General features: G+C 38.2%; 1 protein-coding gene across 2 annotated transcripts in view; it reads left to right on the forward strand.

The window, feature by feature from the left end:
• LOC136880879 (uncharacterized) overlaps window positions 1-17,390 on the forward strand; it is a gene marked incomplete in the record, with an annotated part of 321,955 nt that overhangs the window by 105,870 nt on the left and 198,695 nt on the right. For both annotated transcript variants that reach the window (XM_068229264.1, XM_068229265.1), the window contains 2 exon segments: window positions 1,877-1,931; window positions 9,334-9,391.

Genomic DNA, 17,390 nt, shown 5'->3' on the forward strand with positions numbered 1-17,390 from the left:
TGTTTCTTGGTCGAGCCAAACCTGCAAAATCGAGCCACTGTGACATTTGAATGGCCCACATGTCTGGCCATTGCACGATATGACCAACCAGCCTCTTGCAGTTCCTCAATGCAGCCTCTGTCAAATGCTGTCAGTTGGAGGATAGGCTTTCTAACACATCTGCAAGGCATCATGGGGGCTTTGTACTGTTCATAGTTCTCTCTGAATGTCTTGCTTAACTGTCTGACTCATAGCAGTTGACTGGTAACAACTTATGGTGCCATCATGAATGCACTCTAGTGGGCATTCTACTCAATACAGATCCTTGTAAATCTAGTAACTTACTCACACATCAATGGTATGCATGTGCACAGTATTGGTCCACTCCTTCTGGGTGCTTAACTTTTTTTGTCAGGCAGTGTAAATCGGTCAGATAACATGACTTGTTCCATGTGTTGCCTGGGTACTTTTCTTGAATGTTCACTTTTAGGAATTAAAAACGGAGCTGAATTTTTGTGGATTTCATTACTACGGTGTTGATTTATATTTTTTGAACAATTTTGTAGTTCAAGAAAAATTGCTGGGTATTTAAATTAAAGTTGTTTTAGATCATTTTTTTTTGGCATGGTAGTTTGTCCTTGATGCAGCCCATACTATCTAGGAAGTAGATGATGCGTTCAAATAAATAAAATAATGTGTCACTGTTCAAGTCAGTCATCCCAAAACATAATGATTTGACACTAATATTTGTCGTTTTCAAGGATTTTTTAAAATTTCACTTCCACCCAAACCACAGCCGTAGGGGTGGTAGGGATGTCTTATCCCAACAGTATTTTTCACCAGATGGTACGTCATAATTATGTGTATCAAGTTTGGTTGAAAGCTATGCTGAATGATTCACATGTACATCTCGAACGTTTTGGATATTTTATTTTTCACCACTTCTTATCCCCGAATGCCAATGCTGGCTGAATTTAGACTTAAATGTCATCCACAGTGTCACTATTCATCTCCCGAGATCTCGGAAACTTTGGATTCAACACTAATATAGGTCGTCCTTTTATTACTTGTACATGTCTGTCCCTCTCATTTACACCCCGTAGTGTGCTTGGTGCGTTCCACTCAGCCACACTATTTCCCTCCAGATAGTATTAAATCATATGTATACCAAGTTTGGTTGAAATTGAAGGTTTGTTTATAGCCATCTGTCAGTTTTTTCTTTTAGGTTCTCTGATACCGTTACATAGAAATATTGCTCCTTAATTTAATGCAACCTGCTAAGTACATGATGTAATTCATGCTAGGGGCAAGCCTTCACCAGCAGTTCATGAAGTGGTGATGAAATGTTTTAATTTTTGGATTACCCTAAGTAGACTGTACTTACGAGACCTATCAAAGCATGATGATTCATGGGCTGGTGATTAAGGAGACATTTAAAAAAGAATGAAGCTAATTGGTCCAGCAGAAAGTCCAGAATGACAGGACAAAGCTGTTTATGGTTAACTGTTTTAATATATAGATCGTCATTAATGAAAGAAATAATAAGCTATTTGTATGATATTATTTGATCTTTCTATTGTTATTTTTCATAACTTGTGGATAAATGTGACAATACATCAGAGCTTGGGTTACCTCATCACCCTCCCTTGGTCATCACTTGCTCTCATCTGACCCTGAGGGTATTACGTTTGCAAGACCTACCATATTGTTTGTTTTCATGGCCAACATAGTCCTCCTGCCCCCGTCCTGATACTTCCATTAATCAAAGGATATGAACTCTTGCTTACTGTCCACTAATAATTAGTGTCGGTAATGACCTCATTGAGAACTTGTCCTCATGTCTACTGCAATGTGTCATAGGGCCTCACTAACAAATACATCTTCCTCCTTGTTTCAGAATTTAGAGGGGAAAAAAAGAAAAAGAAAAACTTTAAGTAGCAGTCAACTTCAAAGTAAGTACCACAACATCCTGTCCATTTCTATTTACAATAAATGTAATGAATGACATAATCCATTGACAATACTAGAAGGACTTATGAGTTGCTTCAAATACATTCCACAGGACATCTTACATATTTGTGATATACCAGAACCAACTCTATTCCAAGATTTTTGACTACTGGTCAGGGGCATGGCATGTACGTTACCATAGTTTCAGTGGCAACAGTTAGTTGCTCATATAATTTATGGTAAATTTATTATTTTCGTACCCATGTACAAATTTTAAATATCAATACCCTATCTGCCCGAAACAGCAATGACTACCAACCAGGGAGGCATGCTTGGTCTGTGTTGGTAGATTCCAATAGTGGCCAAGTTTAGGACCTTGCCCATATATAGCCGACATCCACTTTTCTCTTAATTTCCCTCTAGACATAATTCATGTAATCGTATTCTTCCGGCCGCAAACCACCTTACCAAGGTTTGCAAAATTTACGGAATAATTGAATATATCAGAGAAAATCTAATGTGTTATTTTGCAAAGAAATTTACTTAATTCTTCTCTTTCCCACTGAAACATCTCCATTGTGGTTGTCGACTTGCCAATGCTTCAATATCCTTCCTAGTCCTGTCTACTTCAAGAGCCTCCTCCTCTACAGTCCTACTCGAGGTCTTCCTTGGATGACCTCTCTTACGTGCACCTTGTAGATTCCATTCCATTGCAGTATGCTCTGTAGATCCTGCTGGCTTTCTCAAAGTATGATCCATCCATTTCCATTTCCTCCTCTTTATTTCCTCTGCGACTGGAACTTGATAGTTGTACTGCTCATCACTGGATTTAATCTCAGACCATGTGATGTTTATGATGTGTCGTAAGCAAGGGTTTATAAATGTCTGAAAGAGATTAGTGATAGTTTGTGTAAATTCCCGAGTTTCACAAGCATATAGAATGACTGATTTATCAATTGTTTTGAAAATTTTTACTTTCGTCTTGAGATGGTGTTATTCTTCCACACCGCATACAGCTGCATGAAGGCACCAATTGATTTCTTTTTTCTGGCTCTTACATCTTTTTCTGCCTGTCCATCTCTTACATTCAAAATTGTTAGGTATGGGGATCCACCTATCCACCTTTTGAATGTGAATCTCAATTTAATACGGAACCTGAACATGGTATTTTTGACACTAGACCTCCATCTCTTGTCACAGTTCCCAAGTAGGTAAATGTTTTAAACTCTTCAGTCTCTTCTCCTGCCACAAACAATCTTTCGTCAAATTTAGCACTTACTCTCATTTCCTTGGTCTTAACAACATTTATATATGGAGTCCTGCAGCTTCTGCTACCTTCCATATTCCTTCTGACTTGTGATTCATATCTCTAATTCTTGAAGACAAAAGACAAATATCATCTGCAAATTCTAAATCTTCCAGTCTTCCCCCATTCCCCATTGTATTCCTGTCTTCCTTCTACCCAACAATTTTCTCATGACATTATTGAGCACCACTAAAAAGATTGCCGGTGAAGGAATACATCCCTGGCGAACGCAACTTGTGACATTCACATATTCTGTGGGTCTTCCCTCATGTATTACTCTGTTTCTGTATCCTTCATACATTTCCTTCATGAGAGTCAAGATCTCATGCAGTATTCCATGTTTCAACAAGGTCTTCCACATTAGGATCTTATTTACTGAATCAAATGCATCAAATGCTGTTTCGAAGTCTATGAATGTCAAGTACAATATGGCCTGCCATTCATTACTTTGCTCTAGAATTACTCCTAGTGTATTTATTAGATAAACACAGCTGTGCTGTCTATGGAAACGAGTGTGTTCTTTTCGAAGATGCTGCTCAGTTGAGTCGTTTTGTTTGTTTAGAATTATTCTAGAGAGAATTTTACTGGTACCCTCAGTAGCATTATTTCTCTCAAATTCTTACACATTGTGGTGTCACTTTTTTTTGGGAAGTTTCACAATCAAGCCCTCTTTCCATTCAGAAGGAATTCTCTCTTGTTTCCATATTTACCCCAATAATGCTATGAGCAAATTAATGGTGGCCTCTTCATCCACTTTTAGTATTTCTGGAAATACATTATCTACACCTGCTTCTTTACTATTCTGTAATTGTTTCAGTGCTAACCTAACTTCATGCCTTGTTCGGGATCTATCCTTATTCTTGAGTCTTCATTATCTAGCCTTCGTTTATTTCTTCTTGCATTTCCTGCTCATTTCCATCATCGTTGTTTAAAATTTCTGAAAAATGCCCGTGCCATCATCTTCATTGTTCTTGTGGTAACAACATATTTCCTTGCTTATCCCTTACTCGTTTACTCTTCCTATAACCTCCCCTTGACAACTTCCTTGTAATATTATAGAGTTGTTTCATATCACCCTTCTTCTCAGCTTCCTCTGCAATTTGTGCCTGCTGGTCAATCAATCTTCTTTTATCATTTCTCACACTCATTTTAACCATTTTGTCAATTTCATAATATTTCCTTTGGGCTTCTGACTTCTGGTGTCTTGTTCTGCTTTGATTTATATAGATTTTACCTTCTTACATTTTTCAATTAAGTCCCATGTTTCCTCAGACATCCAGTCTTCCTGTTGATAGCTCCTATAACCAATTACTTTTTCACACATTTGTATGTAAGTGTTCTTAACATTTTCCCAAGTTCTTTCCACACTCACCTCTTCTTCAAGATTTCAAAGGACTTCAAATCAATTTTTCCACTCCTGTCTAAATTCTGTCCTCCTCTTTTCATTGTTTAACCTTTGTATGTTGAACCTCCTTTTCGTAGTTGTAAATTTCTTCGATGCAGCCTTTATATTCAATTTAAACTCGGCTACTACTAGATGATGTTCACTACCATCTTCAGCTCTTTTTCTGTTCCTCACATCTGTCAATGAACTTATAAACTTCTTACTAATAGCTAGATGGTCAATCAAATTTTCTATTTTGTGATCTGGTGGTACCCATGCAATCTTATGACACCATTTGTGAGGGAAGATTGTCCCTCCAATCACCATTTCCTGGGTGTCACACAAATTTACAAATCTCTCTCCATTATCATTCGTTTCATCTAAGCCATGTTTTCCACATCAGATACTTCTGTTGGTGCATAACAAACTACTATTGTTACATTTTGGTTTTACCTCAAAATCTAGCTGTCATAATTTTATCTGAGATGGGACTCCATCCAATTAAAGTGTTCTTGGATGTCCTACTTAGCAATATACCCACTCCACCGAGCTCGATAGCTGCAGTCGCTTAAGTGCGGCCAGTATGCAGTAATCGGGATATAGTGGGTTCGAATCCCACTGTCGGCAGCCCTGAAGATGGTTTTCCATCGCACCAGGCAAATGCTGGGGCTGTACCTTAATTAAGGGCACGGCCGCTTTCTTCCCATTCCTAGGCCTTTCCTTTCCATTTCCTGGGTGTCACACAAATGTACAAATCTCTCTCCATTATCATTCATTTCATCTAAGCCATGTTTTCCACATCAGATACTTCTCTTGGTGCATAACAAACTACTGTTGTTACATTTTGGTTTTACCTCAAGATCTAGCAGTCATAATTTTATCTGAGATGGGACTCCATCCAATTAAAGTGTTCTTGGATGTCCTACTTAGCAATATACCCACTCCACCGAGCTCGATAGCTGCAGTCGCTTAAGTGCGGCCAATATCCAGTAATCGGGAGATAGTGGGTTCGAACCCCACTGTCGGCAGCCCTGAAGATGGTTTTCCATCACACCAGACAAATGCTGGGGCTGTACCTTAATTAAGGCCACGGCCGCTTTCTTCCCATTCCTAGGCCTTTCCTTTCCATTTCCTGGGTGTCACACAAATATATAAATCTCTCTCCATGATCATTCATTTCATCTAAGCCATGTTTTCCACATAAGATACTTCTGTTGGTGCATAACAAACTACTGTTGTTACATTTTGGTTTTACCTCAAGATCTAGCTGTCATAATTTTATCTGAGATGGGACTCCATCTAATTAAAGTGTTCTTGGATGTCCTACTTAGCAATATACCCACTCCACCGAGGTCGATAGCTGCAGTCGCTTAAGTGCGGCCAGTATCCAGTAATCGGGAGATAGTGGGTTCGAACCACACTGTCGGCAGCCCTGAAGATGGTTTTCCATCACACCAGGCAAATGCTGGGGCTGTACCTTAATTAAGGCCACGGCCGCTTCCTTCCCATTCCTAGGCCTTTCCTTTCCCATCATCGCTGTAAGACATATCTGTGTCGGTGCGACCTATAGCAAAAAAAAAACCCACCACCCACTCCATTTCTCCATTTAGCATCCTCCCCAGACTGTCCAGAATAATTCCCATTTTGAGTCATTATCTCTCCAAAATCTCACTTCACTAAGCCAAGAATTTCCAAGCCATAATTATTCATCTCTTTCCAAACCTGCTCTACTTTACCTTCCTCTGTCAAAGTTCTAACATTCCAACAACCGTTCTCATTTTTTGTTTTGGGCCAAAGTTCATCATCGAGGCATCCGTCTGGTTTTGTTTCACTTCAGTTTCTTTAATAAGTGGATTTAAGATGTGCAAGTTGTTAGCCCACAGCACCCGAGCTTGGGGTTTGGGCTGCCACCTGGGCCTTCCTTTTTCTGTAGGGGTTGTCTCCCTTAGTGTTTGAGGACCCCTCTTTACCACAAGGCAGTGATTTTCCCCTATTTCCTTAACCCCACGGGAAGAGGGATGCCTCATCTGCCAGATTTGCCCTTCCAAAGGTCTCCTTCTCTGCCACATCTCCCATTGAAGAATTCATCAATGCCGCGTTAGTCATCATTTTTAAGGGATCCTGAAAGGCATTCGCAGCTACCATAGCGGTCCTGGGGTACACACAGTCCCCACTGTATATCACCCCTCCAGGCAATCCCCTACTTCATGCAGTTGCCCACGACGTGGACAAGGGGTTGGATTTATGGGGTTGCACAAAAAATTTAACTTGCATAAACGGAAGAGAAAAGTAAACTTTACAAGAACTTCAAACATATCTACAAGCATAACCTGATTAATTCATTTCACAGTTCTATAGAAACTATCACTTGCACAAACAAGAGTGAAGAGGCACGTTTACTCATACGAAATAACTAAGCTTATCGTACACATACGTGCATCAGTAACAGAAGGCAACACGCACACTGACTGTGAAGATTGTGTATCTATGACTGCACTCTTGTGGCAGATTCAAGAAATACTGGTATTTGTGCCTTTCTGTGCTAAACTAGTGGCTATAAATCAGGCAGTATAAAAAGATCGACACAACCTACTGTGCTGTCATTTACAGACTGAAGCAGTTTTGCCAGATCACCAGTAAATAAAAGGGTATTGATGTTTGGCTCGACAACAACACACAATATGAAAGATGGGATCGCTCATCGTATTGCTGTGTATTATGTCTTTAGTTCTGGTGGTTCTGCAGCTCTGCAAATCTTTATGAATCTGCACCTGAAACAGAAGACAAAATTTTACAACTCCATGAAATATGATGTAGACTCTGATAGTCTTTTCCTTCACAGAGGAATATTTCATCTGTCACTGCTGATTGAAGGAAAAATAATTGATAACTTGACATTACCAATCACTTTGAAAAAAGAAGTTCATTGTTAGGATATCTGGCTCAATGGCTAAATAGTTAGCATTCTGGCTTTTAGTCTAGAGGTTCCTGGGTTCAATTCTCATGCCAATTTAACCTTAACTGGTCAGTTCATCTGGCTTGGGGACACACACACACACACACACACACACACACACACACACACACACACACACACACACACACACACACACACACACACTCTCTCTCTCTCTCTCTCTCTCTCTCTCTCTCTCTCATCTTCACACTTTGTTGAAATCATGTTAGGTACAGCCCCATCCTCACAGACATGCAGGTCGCCTATTGCTGTGCTGTGTGTGGACATTCATTATCTCATTGAAGCACTGTTCCAGAGTGCTGTTCCATAAGTGGTAGGATGTGTGGGTGCAGAAAGTCTGTGAAGTATCTCTGTGTGGTCAAAATCTGCCAAAGCCCAATTAGAGGTGACCTGAACGAATATCTTACGGCTCTCTACACCATGTGCCAGGGATTACACCTATGTGTCTTTCCACAATATGGGCAGGATCTGATCTCGACGCTGCCACACCCACACCTGATGGTGGTCAGAGTTTTTGGAGAAACAGAACTTATCACTGAACATGATGCAACTCCAGTTGTCCTCTGTCCATGCCTCCCTCGCAAGGCACCACTTCAAACGCAGGCATTGGTGTCTAGTGTCAATATCAACTGACGCAAGGTGCGGTAGGACCACAATCCGGAGGATGTGAGTCATCCAGTCACTGTGCAGGAACTCACAGAATGTTGTAGATTCTCCACTATGTACCTTTCAATGGTGCATGCCGAAGTTATGGGATCCCGCAATGCTTGGCGTAACATACGACAGTCCTCCCTTGCGGTGGTTTTTCTTAGTTGAACCGAGCCTACCCGGTGTGATTGTGTGCACTCATGTACACACTGAGACCAAAATCATGCCACTGTTACCTCTGAATGGCCCACATGCCTATCAATTGCACGATAACACCAACCAGCCTTGTGGAGTCCCACAATGCAACCTCTGTTAAGCCCTGTCTATTGGTGGATAAGCTGTCTGCAATGATGCGAGGCATCATGGGTGCTTGTACGCTATGTAGTCCTCTCCGCACGTCTTGCTTAACTTATCAACAACAGGACGGTGCCATCACAAATGCACTCTGGTGGGCGTTCTACACATTACAGATTCTTGTAATTCTAATCATTTACTCATTCATCAATTGTATGCATGTATACCGAAATGGGATACAATTGGATCACTCCTTTTGGGTGCTTAATTCTTTTGTCAGGCAGTGTGAATCCGTCAAATAAAATGTCAACATGAAATTGTTCCATGCATTGCCTGGGTACTTATCTTGAATGTTCACTTTTAGGAATGAAGAATAAAGATGAATTTATGTGGATTTCTTTACTACGGTGTTGATTGATATTTTACAAACAATTTTGTAATTTAAAAGGTATTGCTGGGTATTTAAAATAAAGTTCGATCATTTTGTTTAATGTGAAAGTTTGTCTTTGATACAGCCCATATTGTGTAGGAAGTAGATGGTCCTTTCAAATAAATAAAATAATATGTCACTATTCAAATCAGGTGTCCAAAAAAGCAAGGATTTGACACTGATATCTGTCGTTTTTGAGGTTTCCTCCTGTCCCCCTCCCGATACTTCCATTATCCAAAAGATCTGGACTCTTGCATATTCTCCACTAATTAGAGTAAAAATGAACACCACTGAGAACATATTCTCATGTCTACTGCAATGTGTCATAAAGCATCACTAACAAATGCATCTTCTTCCTTTTTCAGAACAGCTGAAGTAAAAAAAAAAAACAAACAGAAAAAACAAAAAAACTAGAAGTCGAAAGTAAGTACCATAACAATCTCTCCAATTCTATTTGCAATATATTTAAAGAGTGACATAATCCATTGGAAGTACTAGAAGGACTTAGGAGTTGTTTCAGATAAATTTCACAGGGTATTTCACATACTTGTGCTGTACGAGAAACAAGTATCTAATATCAAAACCCTATCTGTCCGATACAGCAAGGACTAGTAACCAAAGAGGTGTGCTTGGTTTGTTTTGGCGGATTCCAGTAACGGCCAAGTTTATGATCTTGCCTAGATGTAGCTGACATCCACTTTTCTTTAATTCCCCTCTTGACGGTGCAAACCACCTTGCCGAGATTTGCAAAATGCACACTACAATCGAATATTTTGCAACAAATCTAATGTGTCATACTACAAAATAATTTAGCTTGCACGTACAGAAGAGAAGTAAAGTTTACATGAATTTCAAATATATCTATAAGCATAACATGATTAATTCATTTCACAGTTCTATAAGAATATCACCAGCACAAACATGAACGAACAGGCACGTTCACTCATACGAAATAGCTAAGCTTATCACACAAATACATGCATCAATATCACAAGGCAACACCCACACTGACTGTGAAGATTATGCTTTTATGAGTGCACTCTTACGGCAACTTGAATAAATATTGGTATTCACGCCTGTCTGTGTTAAACTAGTGGCTATAGAGCGGGCAGTATAAGAGGATGGGGACGAAGTTGCTCTCACGCTTTCAACGTACTGTGCTGTCATTTACACATTCAGGCACTTTTGCCAGCTCACCAGTAACTGTATGGGTATTGATCTTTGGGTCGATAACAACGTACAGTATGAAGGATGGGATCACTCATTGCTTCCCTGTACATTATATCTTTAATTCTGGTGGTTTCTGCAGCTCTGCAATTCATCTGCGCCTGAAACAGAAGACAAAATTTTACAACTGAATGAAGATGATATAGAATCTGATCATGTTTTGCTTCACAGAGTAATGCTTCATGAGTCGTTGCTGAATGAAGAAAAAAAAAAAAATTTATAAGTTAGAGAACTTTACCAGTCACTTCTAAACAGAAGTTTATGTTTAGGATGTCCATCTCAGTGGCTAAATGCTTAGCATTCAGGCCTTTAGTCCTGAGGGTCCCTGGATCGATTCCCAGCTAAATCGGGGACCTTAACGTTAACAGGTTAATTCATATCTGTGTGTGAGAGAGGGAGATTTTCATAATCTGAAATCATCGTATGTACAACCCCATCCTCACGGACATGCAGGTCACCTATAGGCCGTCTACTAGGAAAAGACGCGCACCAAGCCTCTCCAGAGGCCATGCGCCATTATTATTGATTTCCTCTCAGAACTATTCAAGATTTCAAAAACAATGAACGTTGACTTTCCCGGGACAATTTCAAGAGCTGAGGTTTTCCTTAGGTATTAAAAAACTTAAGGCTTGTTTCTGTGCAGTTATATGACAGTAGAGATTACATTCAATGAGCCTTTTGCACATGAGCCTACACAAGGGGCTGGTATGGCCCTACATCTGGAGAAGGTGGAAGATGAATTTTAATCAAGAAATGAGATTAGAAAGCAGTCATTCCTTCAGAGAACTACATTTCCCTGTCCAGATGGTATGTCTGGTGGGATTTTTTTTAACATTTCTTATCATAAAATGAACAACATTCAGTAATAGGACTTTTATTCAGGAAATGTGCTTATGAAGCAAGTTCTACTTTCTTTCCAGTGTTTTTATTTGTTAGCTTTGTACATAAGATATTCTTTCAAATTATTTATGAATAACGTTTTATTTTTCTGTTTACTTGTGAATATAACTGAAATCTCTGTACATAAGACTCGTTCAGAAATGTATTTGATCAACAAGCTCTATTATTCTGTTGTTACTTATTTTCTGTGATAATTGTTGAACATAGGAATGTTCACAATAATAATTGTTCCTTATTTCACATGCCTGTGTTCATGATAAACATGCCAAACCCCCACCCCCAATAAATACCCAAAGTAGTAGTGGTAGTAGTATCTTCTCCTTAAACAGATGGTCATTAATCATTATAGTCATCATCCTTTTCATGCCTCCAGTCTACGAATGCATCCATTTCCAGGCACATTTTCTTCTCTAACTTTCCCTTCTTGCTCTTACCGTGACGTAACAAGTTTTAGTATTGAATCCTCCATACAGTGGCTATGGAACTCAAGATAGGTTTTCTTATGCCTGTACCTGAACTGACACAAACTGTACCGGTATTCACATTACACTAGACATCTAAATATTTGCCCGTATAATTATTTTGAACTGTGACATGGTTTAGTGCGACAATGCAGATTGGTAGAATCAAGGGACTCATATGTCATAAGTGCAAATACAGATGCGTGAAATTGTTTCCAAGTGTGAGATGTTGCATTATAGTACAAGTTGGGGACAGTAGTGAAGAACATAGGGATGGTCTAAGGGACTGTCATATTTCTAGTACCAGTGCTATAATGAAATAGGACGAAAATCTTCATTGTTTAGCCTCGTGCTACCCTTATTAGATTTTGATCATGCAACCAGAGTTACTTCTCTGAAACGGTGAGTCTGTTTAACTGCATTCGCTCTATTAATGATATGAGCTTAAATCTGGTGAATTTTCTGGTGATGATAATGGAATATCCACTGTAAAAATAACTAGTAAAACTAGCGTTATTACTTTCTTTACTGTCATTGTGATGATCTCACTCGACAGGGTCACAGGAAAAGGGAGAGAACTTGCTATTATTTAAAGTTGCAGGAAAACAAGGGAGAGTTTTGATGACACAAGGATGTAAAAGTCCTACGAATGGAAAGCAGAACAAAAACAAATTAACCACATTGTACTACAGCCATAATAGGCAGTGTAAATTGGTCAGATATCATGCTGATATGAAATTGTTCCATGGATTTCCTGGGTACTTACCTTGAATGATCACTTTTAGGAATTAAGAATAAAGCTGATTCTTTTGTAGATTTCTTTACTATCGTGTTGATTGATATTTTATGAACAGTTTTGTAGTATATGAGGTATTGCTGGGTATTTAATTTAAAGTCTGATTTTTAGATTATTTTGATTCATGTGAAAGTTTATCCTTGATGCAGCACATGTTGTCTAGGAAGTAGATGATCCTTTCAAATAAATAAAATAATATGTCAATATTCAAATCAGTCGTCCTGATAAGTAAGGATTTGTCACTAATCTCTGTCGTCTTGAAGTTTCTTTATATGTCATTTGTACCCAACCCACACCCATAAGGGTGCTTGGTTTGTCCCATCCCACCACAGTATTTCCCTCCAGATAGTATTAAATCATATATGTACCAAGTTTGGTTGAATTTGCAGGTTTGCCTATAGCCACTTATCATTGATGTCTTTTAGGTTCTGCATATCTTTACATAAAGATATTGCCCCTTTACTTCATACAACCTGCTAAGTACAGAATGTATTGTGGGCTGGGGCAAGCCTTCACCAGCAATTACTGGAGTGGTTATTTAATGATTTGATTTTAGGATGACTTGAAGTAGACTGTACTTAAGGGACCTATTAATGCCTAGTGATTCACAGGCCGGTAATTAAGGAGAGATTTAAAAAAGAATGAAGTGAATCAGTCCAGGAGAAAGGCCAGACAGACTGGACAAACCTGTTTTTGTACACTTTTTGAATATATAGATCTTCATTAACAAATGAAAGGGCTGCCTCGCCGGGGCGGTAAAGGTGTGCTTGGCTTGCCCGGAAGGACGGGTTCGATTATACGTCAGGAAGTCATAAAATTTAAGAAACAAGATTTCCACTTCCGGAGGTGCAAATGGCCCTGAGGTTTACTCAGTCTACACCAAAAATGAGTATCAGGTTAATTCCTGGGAGCAAAGGTGGCTGGGCATAGAGCTAATCACTACCCCATCAAGTGCCGAGGTTACGAATAGTGGAAGCCTTTATCTTCCACTCCTCCAAGGGCCTTCTTGGCCTGTACGGAGATGAATTTGCTTTGCTTTGCTGATTAACAGAAGAAATGCAAGCTATTTTAGGTGATATTACTTTATTGATGGTTATTTTTCATAAGTGGTGGCTAAATGTGATATTACATCGGAGCTTGGGTTACCTTACCAACCTAACTTGGTCATCTCTTGCTCTCCTCTGACCGTGAGGGTATCATGTTTGCAAGATCTAGTATACTTTTTGTTTTTGTTTTTCCTCCCGTCCCCTTTCCGATACTTCCATTATTCATAAGATCATAGGTTATAAACTTCATGGTTCTGATCCGTATTGAATTGCAAGTACAATGTAATTATTAAATTAATGTAGTAATACTATAATATGTAATATTCTAAATTACATTAATTAGGGACTAGTTTCGGCCTGGGCTGGCCATCTTCAGCCTTATTGTAAAACACCTAATAACTAAACAAATGTACATGCACACAATTGACATAAAAACAAATGAAAACAAATATATACAAAGTGACATTAAAAACTGGGATGGAATATGAATAAATTTGAAAATGAACTAGGTTCTAACATCTTGAGTATGTTCATCATTGAGAATAATTTCAAGTATTAAGTATTAATTTATATACACAGAACTGTTAGTTCTAATACTGCTGATCATTTCAATAGGAACTGGTAAATGTTGATCCTGTAGTTTGTCATCAAATCTATATGTGTGGTGTTAGCTATATGTAATCCATTGGACACTGCTGTAAATAACCACTAGCTGACAGGGAACTGTTAGATGTTGTTTCATCTTCAATCAAAATAATAAATGAGATGCTCTCATGGTGCTTGTTAAATCTTGCTGAAATGTTGTTGGACATTGTCAGGACAGCACATGAAGATGTGGTTAACACAGATACATTGTGTCTGGTATAAAATTTTTGCGATTCATTGCGGTGCCCATGAAGTTAACCTGATAAATTAGATAAAATTAAATTAATGAATTGAATGAGAGAATGTGTTAGTTAGATGGCATAGGTTATATGAGACTTACCTCTCAATACAGCATGAGGTGTGTGGTCCATTGTTGAGTGTGCTTCAGACTAACTGTTGTGAAATTCAAATGAAAAGGAAGGAGAGGGGAGGGGAAGGTCAGAAGGAGAGGGGGTTGGGGAAGGGGGTGGGAGAGGGGGGGTTAAGGTGGGGCTGAAGGATGTGGGAAAAGGATGGTTGTTGAGGAAATGTGCTGTGAATATTATGAAAAACTGAATTATGACTTATTGGTTTGACATTGCTGAAAATGGGAATTAGAAGGTCAAAAAGGATATTTGGTTTTTCTGAAATTTCATTAAGATTATGATTTGGGTTGAAATATTGATCTAAATGTATGAAGCAGCTTTCGGTAATGTTAAGGAGGGGTCCTTTACTGATGATTTTGAGAATTTCCATATCTTGTTTTATGTCTGTCAATTTGTGGTTATAGTCATGCATATGCTGTCCTACAGCTGAAAATTTATTGTATTTCAGGGCATTGACGTGTTCTGAGTACCTTATCTTAAAATTTCTCCCGGTCTGTCCGACGTAAGAAGAATTACAGCTGTAACAAGTGATCCTGTATACTCCTGATTTTGAATAACTATTGAACTTGTTTATGGATGTGGCATTATGTAAGATTTGTGCATTCCTATTCTTTGTTTTGAAACTACTTTTACATCGTGCTTTTTAAAGATGTTGGTGACTTGGTAGATTTCTTTGGTGAAGGTAAAGATAGAAAGAGAGGAGTTGTTTTTCTTATCTTTTTTCAAGGTGGTAGAAGGGCGGTATTTATATTTATTGATTATAAGAAAAACAACTCCTCTCTTTCTATCTTTACCTTCACCGAACAAATCTACCAAGTCACCAACATCTTTAAAAAGCACGATGTAAAAGTAGCTTTCAAAACAAAGAATAGGAATGCACAAATCTTACATAATGCCACATCCATAAACAAGTTCAATAGTTATTCAAAATCAGGAGTATACAGGATCACTTGTTACAGCTGTAATTCTTCTTACGTCGGACAGACCGGGAGAAATTTTAAGATAAGGTACTCAGAACACGTCAATGCCCTGAAATACAATAAATTTTCAGCTGTAGGACAGCATATGTATGACTATAAGCACAAATTGACAGACATAAAACAAGATATGGAAATTCTCAAAATCATCAGTAAAGGACCCCTCCTTAACATAACCGAAAGCTGCTTCATACATTTAGATCAATATTCCAACCCAAATCATAATCTTAATGAAATTTCAGAAAAACCAAATATCCATTTTGACCTTCTAATTCCCATTTTCAGCAATGTCAAACCAACAAGTCATAATTCAGTTTTTCATAATATTCACAGCACATTTCCTCAACAACCATCCTTTTCCCACATCCTTCAGCCCCACCTTAACCCCCCTCCCCCACCCCCTTCCCCTCACCTCTCCTTCCTTTTCATTTGAATTTCACAACAGTTAGTCTGAAGCACACTCAACAATGGACCACACACCTCATGCTGTATTGAGAGGTAAGTCTCATATAACCTATGCCATCTAACTAACACATTCTCTCATTCAATTCATTAATTTAATTTTATCTAATTTATCAGGTTAACTTCATGGGCACCGCAATGAATCGCAAAAATTTTATACCAGACACAATGTATCTGTGTTAACCACATCTTTATGTGCTGTCCTGACAATGTCCAACAACATTTCAGCAAGATTTAACAAGCACCATGAGAGCATCTCATTTATTATTTTGATTGAAGATGAAACAACATCTAACAGTTCCCTGTCAGCTAGTGGTTATTTACAGCAGTGTTCAATGGATTACATATAGCTAACACCACACATATAGATTTGATGACAAACTACAGGATCAACATTTACCAGTTCCTATTGAAATGATCAGCAGTATTAGAACTAACAGTTCTGTGTATATAAATTAATACTTAATACTTGAAATTATTCTCAATGATGAACATACTCTAGATGTTAGAACCTAGTTCATTTTCAAATTTATTCATATTCCATCCCAGTTTTTAATGTCACTTTGTATATATTTGTTTTTATTTGTTTTTATGTCAATTGTGTGCATGTACATTTGTTTAGTTATTAGGTGTTTTACATCAAGGCTGAAGATGGCCAGCCCAGGCCGAAACTAGTCCCTAATTAATGTAATTTAGAATATTACATATTATAGTATTGAAAGGTGGACCATTACTACATTAATTTAATAATTACATTATTCATAAGATCTGAACTCATGCTTATTCTCCACTAATTAGAGTCAAAATGACCACCAGTGAGAACTTATCCTCATGTCTACTGCAATGTGTCATAATGCATCACTAACAAATGCATCCTCTTCCTCGTTTCAGAAGGGCTGGCGTAAAAAAAAAAAAAAAAAAAAAAAAAAAAAAGGTACCACAACAACCTCTCCATTTCCATTTGCAATAAATTTAAGGAGTGACATAATCCATTGGAAGTACTAGAAAGACTTAAGAGTTCCTTCAAATCCATTTTACAGGATATTTCACATACATGTGCTGTACCAGATTTATGACTACTGCTCAAGGGCATGGCATGTACGTTATAGTCATTTCAGCAGCAACAATAAAATAGTTGCTTATATAATTTATGGTGAATTTATATTTTTATCTATCGCTTTTAATTTCCGTGGCTTATTATACTTTTTGCCAGCGATTTTAAAGAATATCCAATGCTCTTGCTCGGTATTTTGTGACGTAGTCTGATACATAATGTATTCCAATAAGCCACCTCAGTTTCTTGGCTTATTATTATTATGCGACTTGGTGTAATACTTGTATGGGTTTCCGCTCTTTTCTTTCAATACTACTACAAATTTCTTTCAATTCAGACCTGCTGCTCATAATATCGTCTTCTTCGCATAGTAATAATGTTGCTCAATGTAGCTTGCAGTGATTTTTCTTGTGGAATTTTTTTTTTTTCAGTAATAATCTCATAACAATCCTATATCCTTGTTTATTTTTCACCACCTTCTTTATACTA

Source organism: Anabrus simplex, chromosome 9 (assembly GCF_040414725.1).
Source record: "Anabrus simplex isolate iqAnaSimp1 chromosome 9, ASM4041472v1, whole genome shotgun sequence".
In the NCBI taxonomy this organism is placed as follows: Eukaryota; Metazoa; Arthropoda; class Insecta; order Orthoptera; family Tettigoniidae; genus Anabrus; species Anabrus simplex.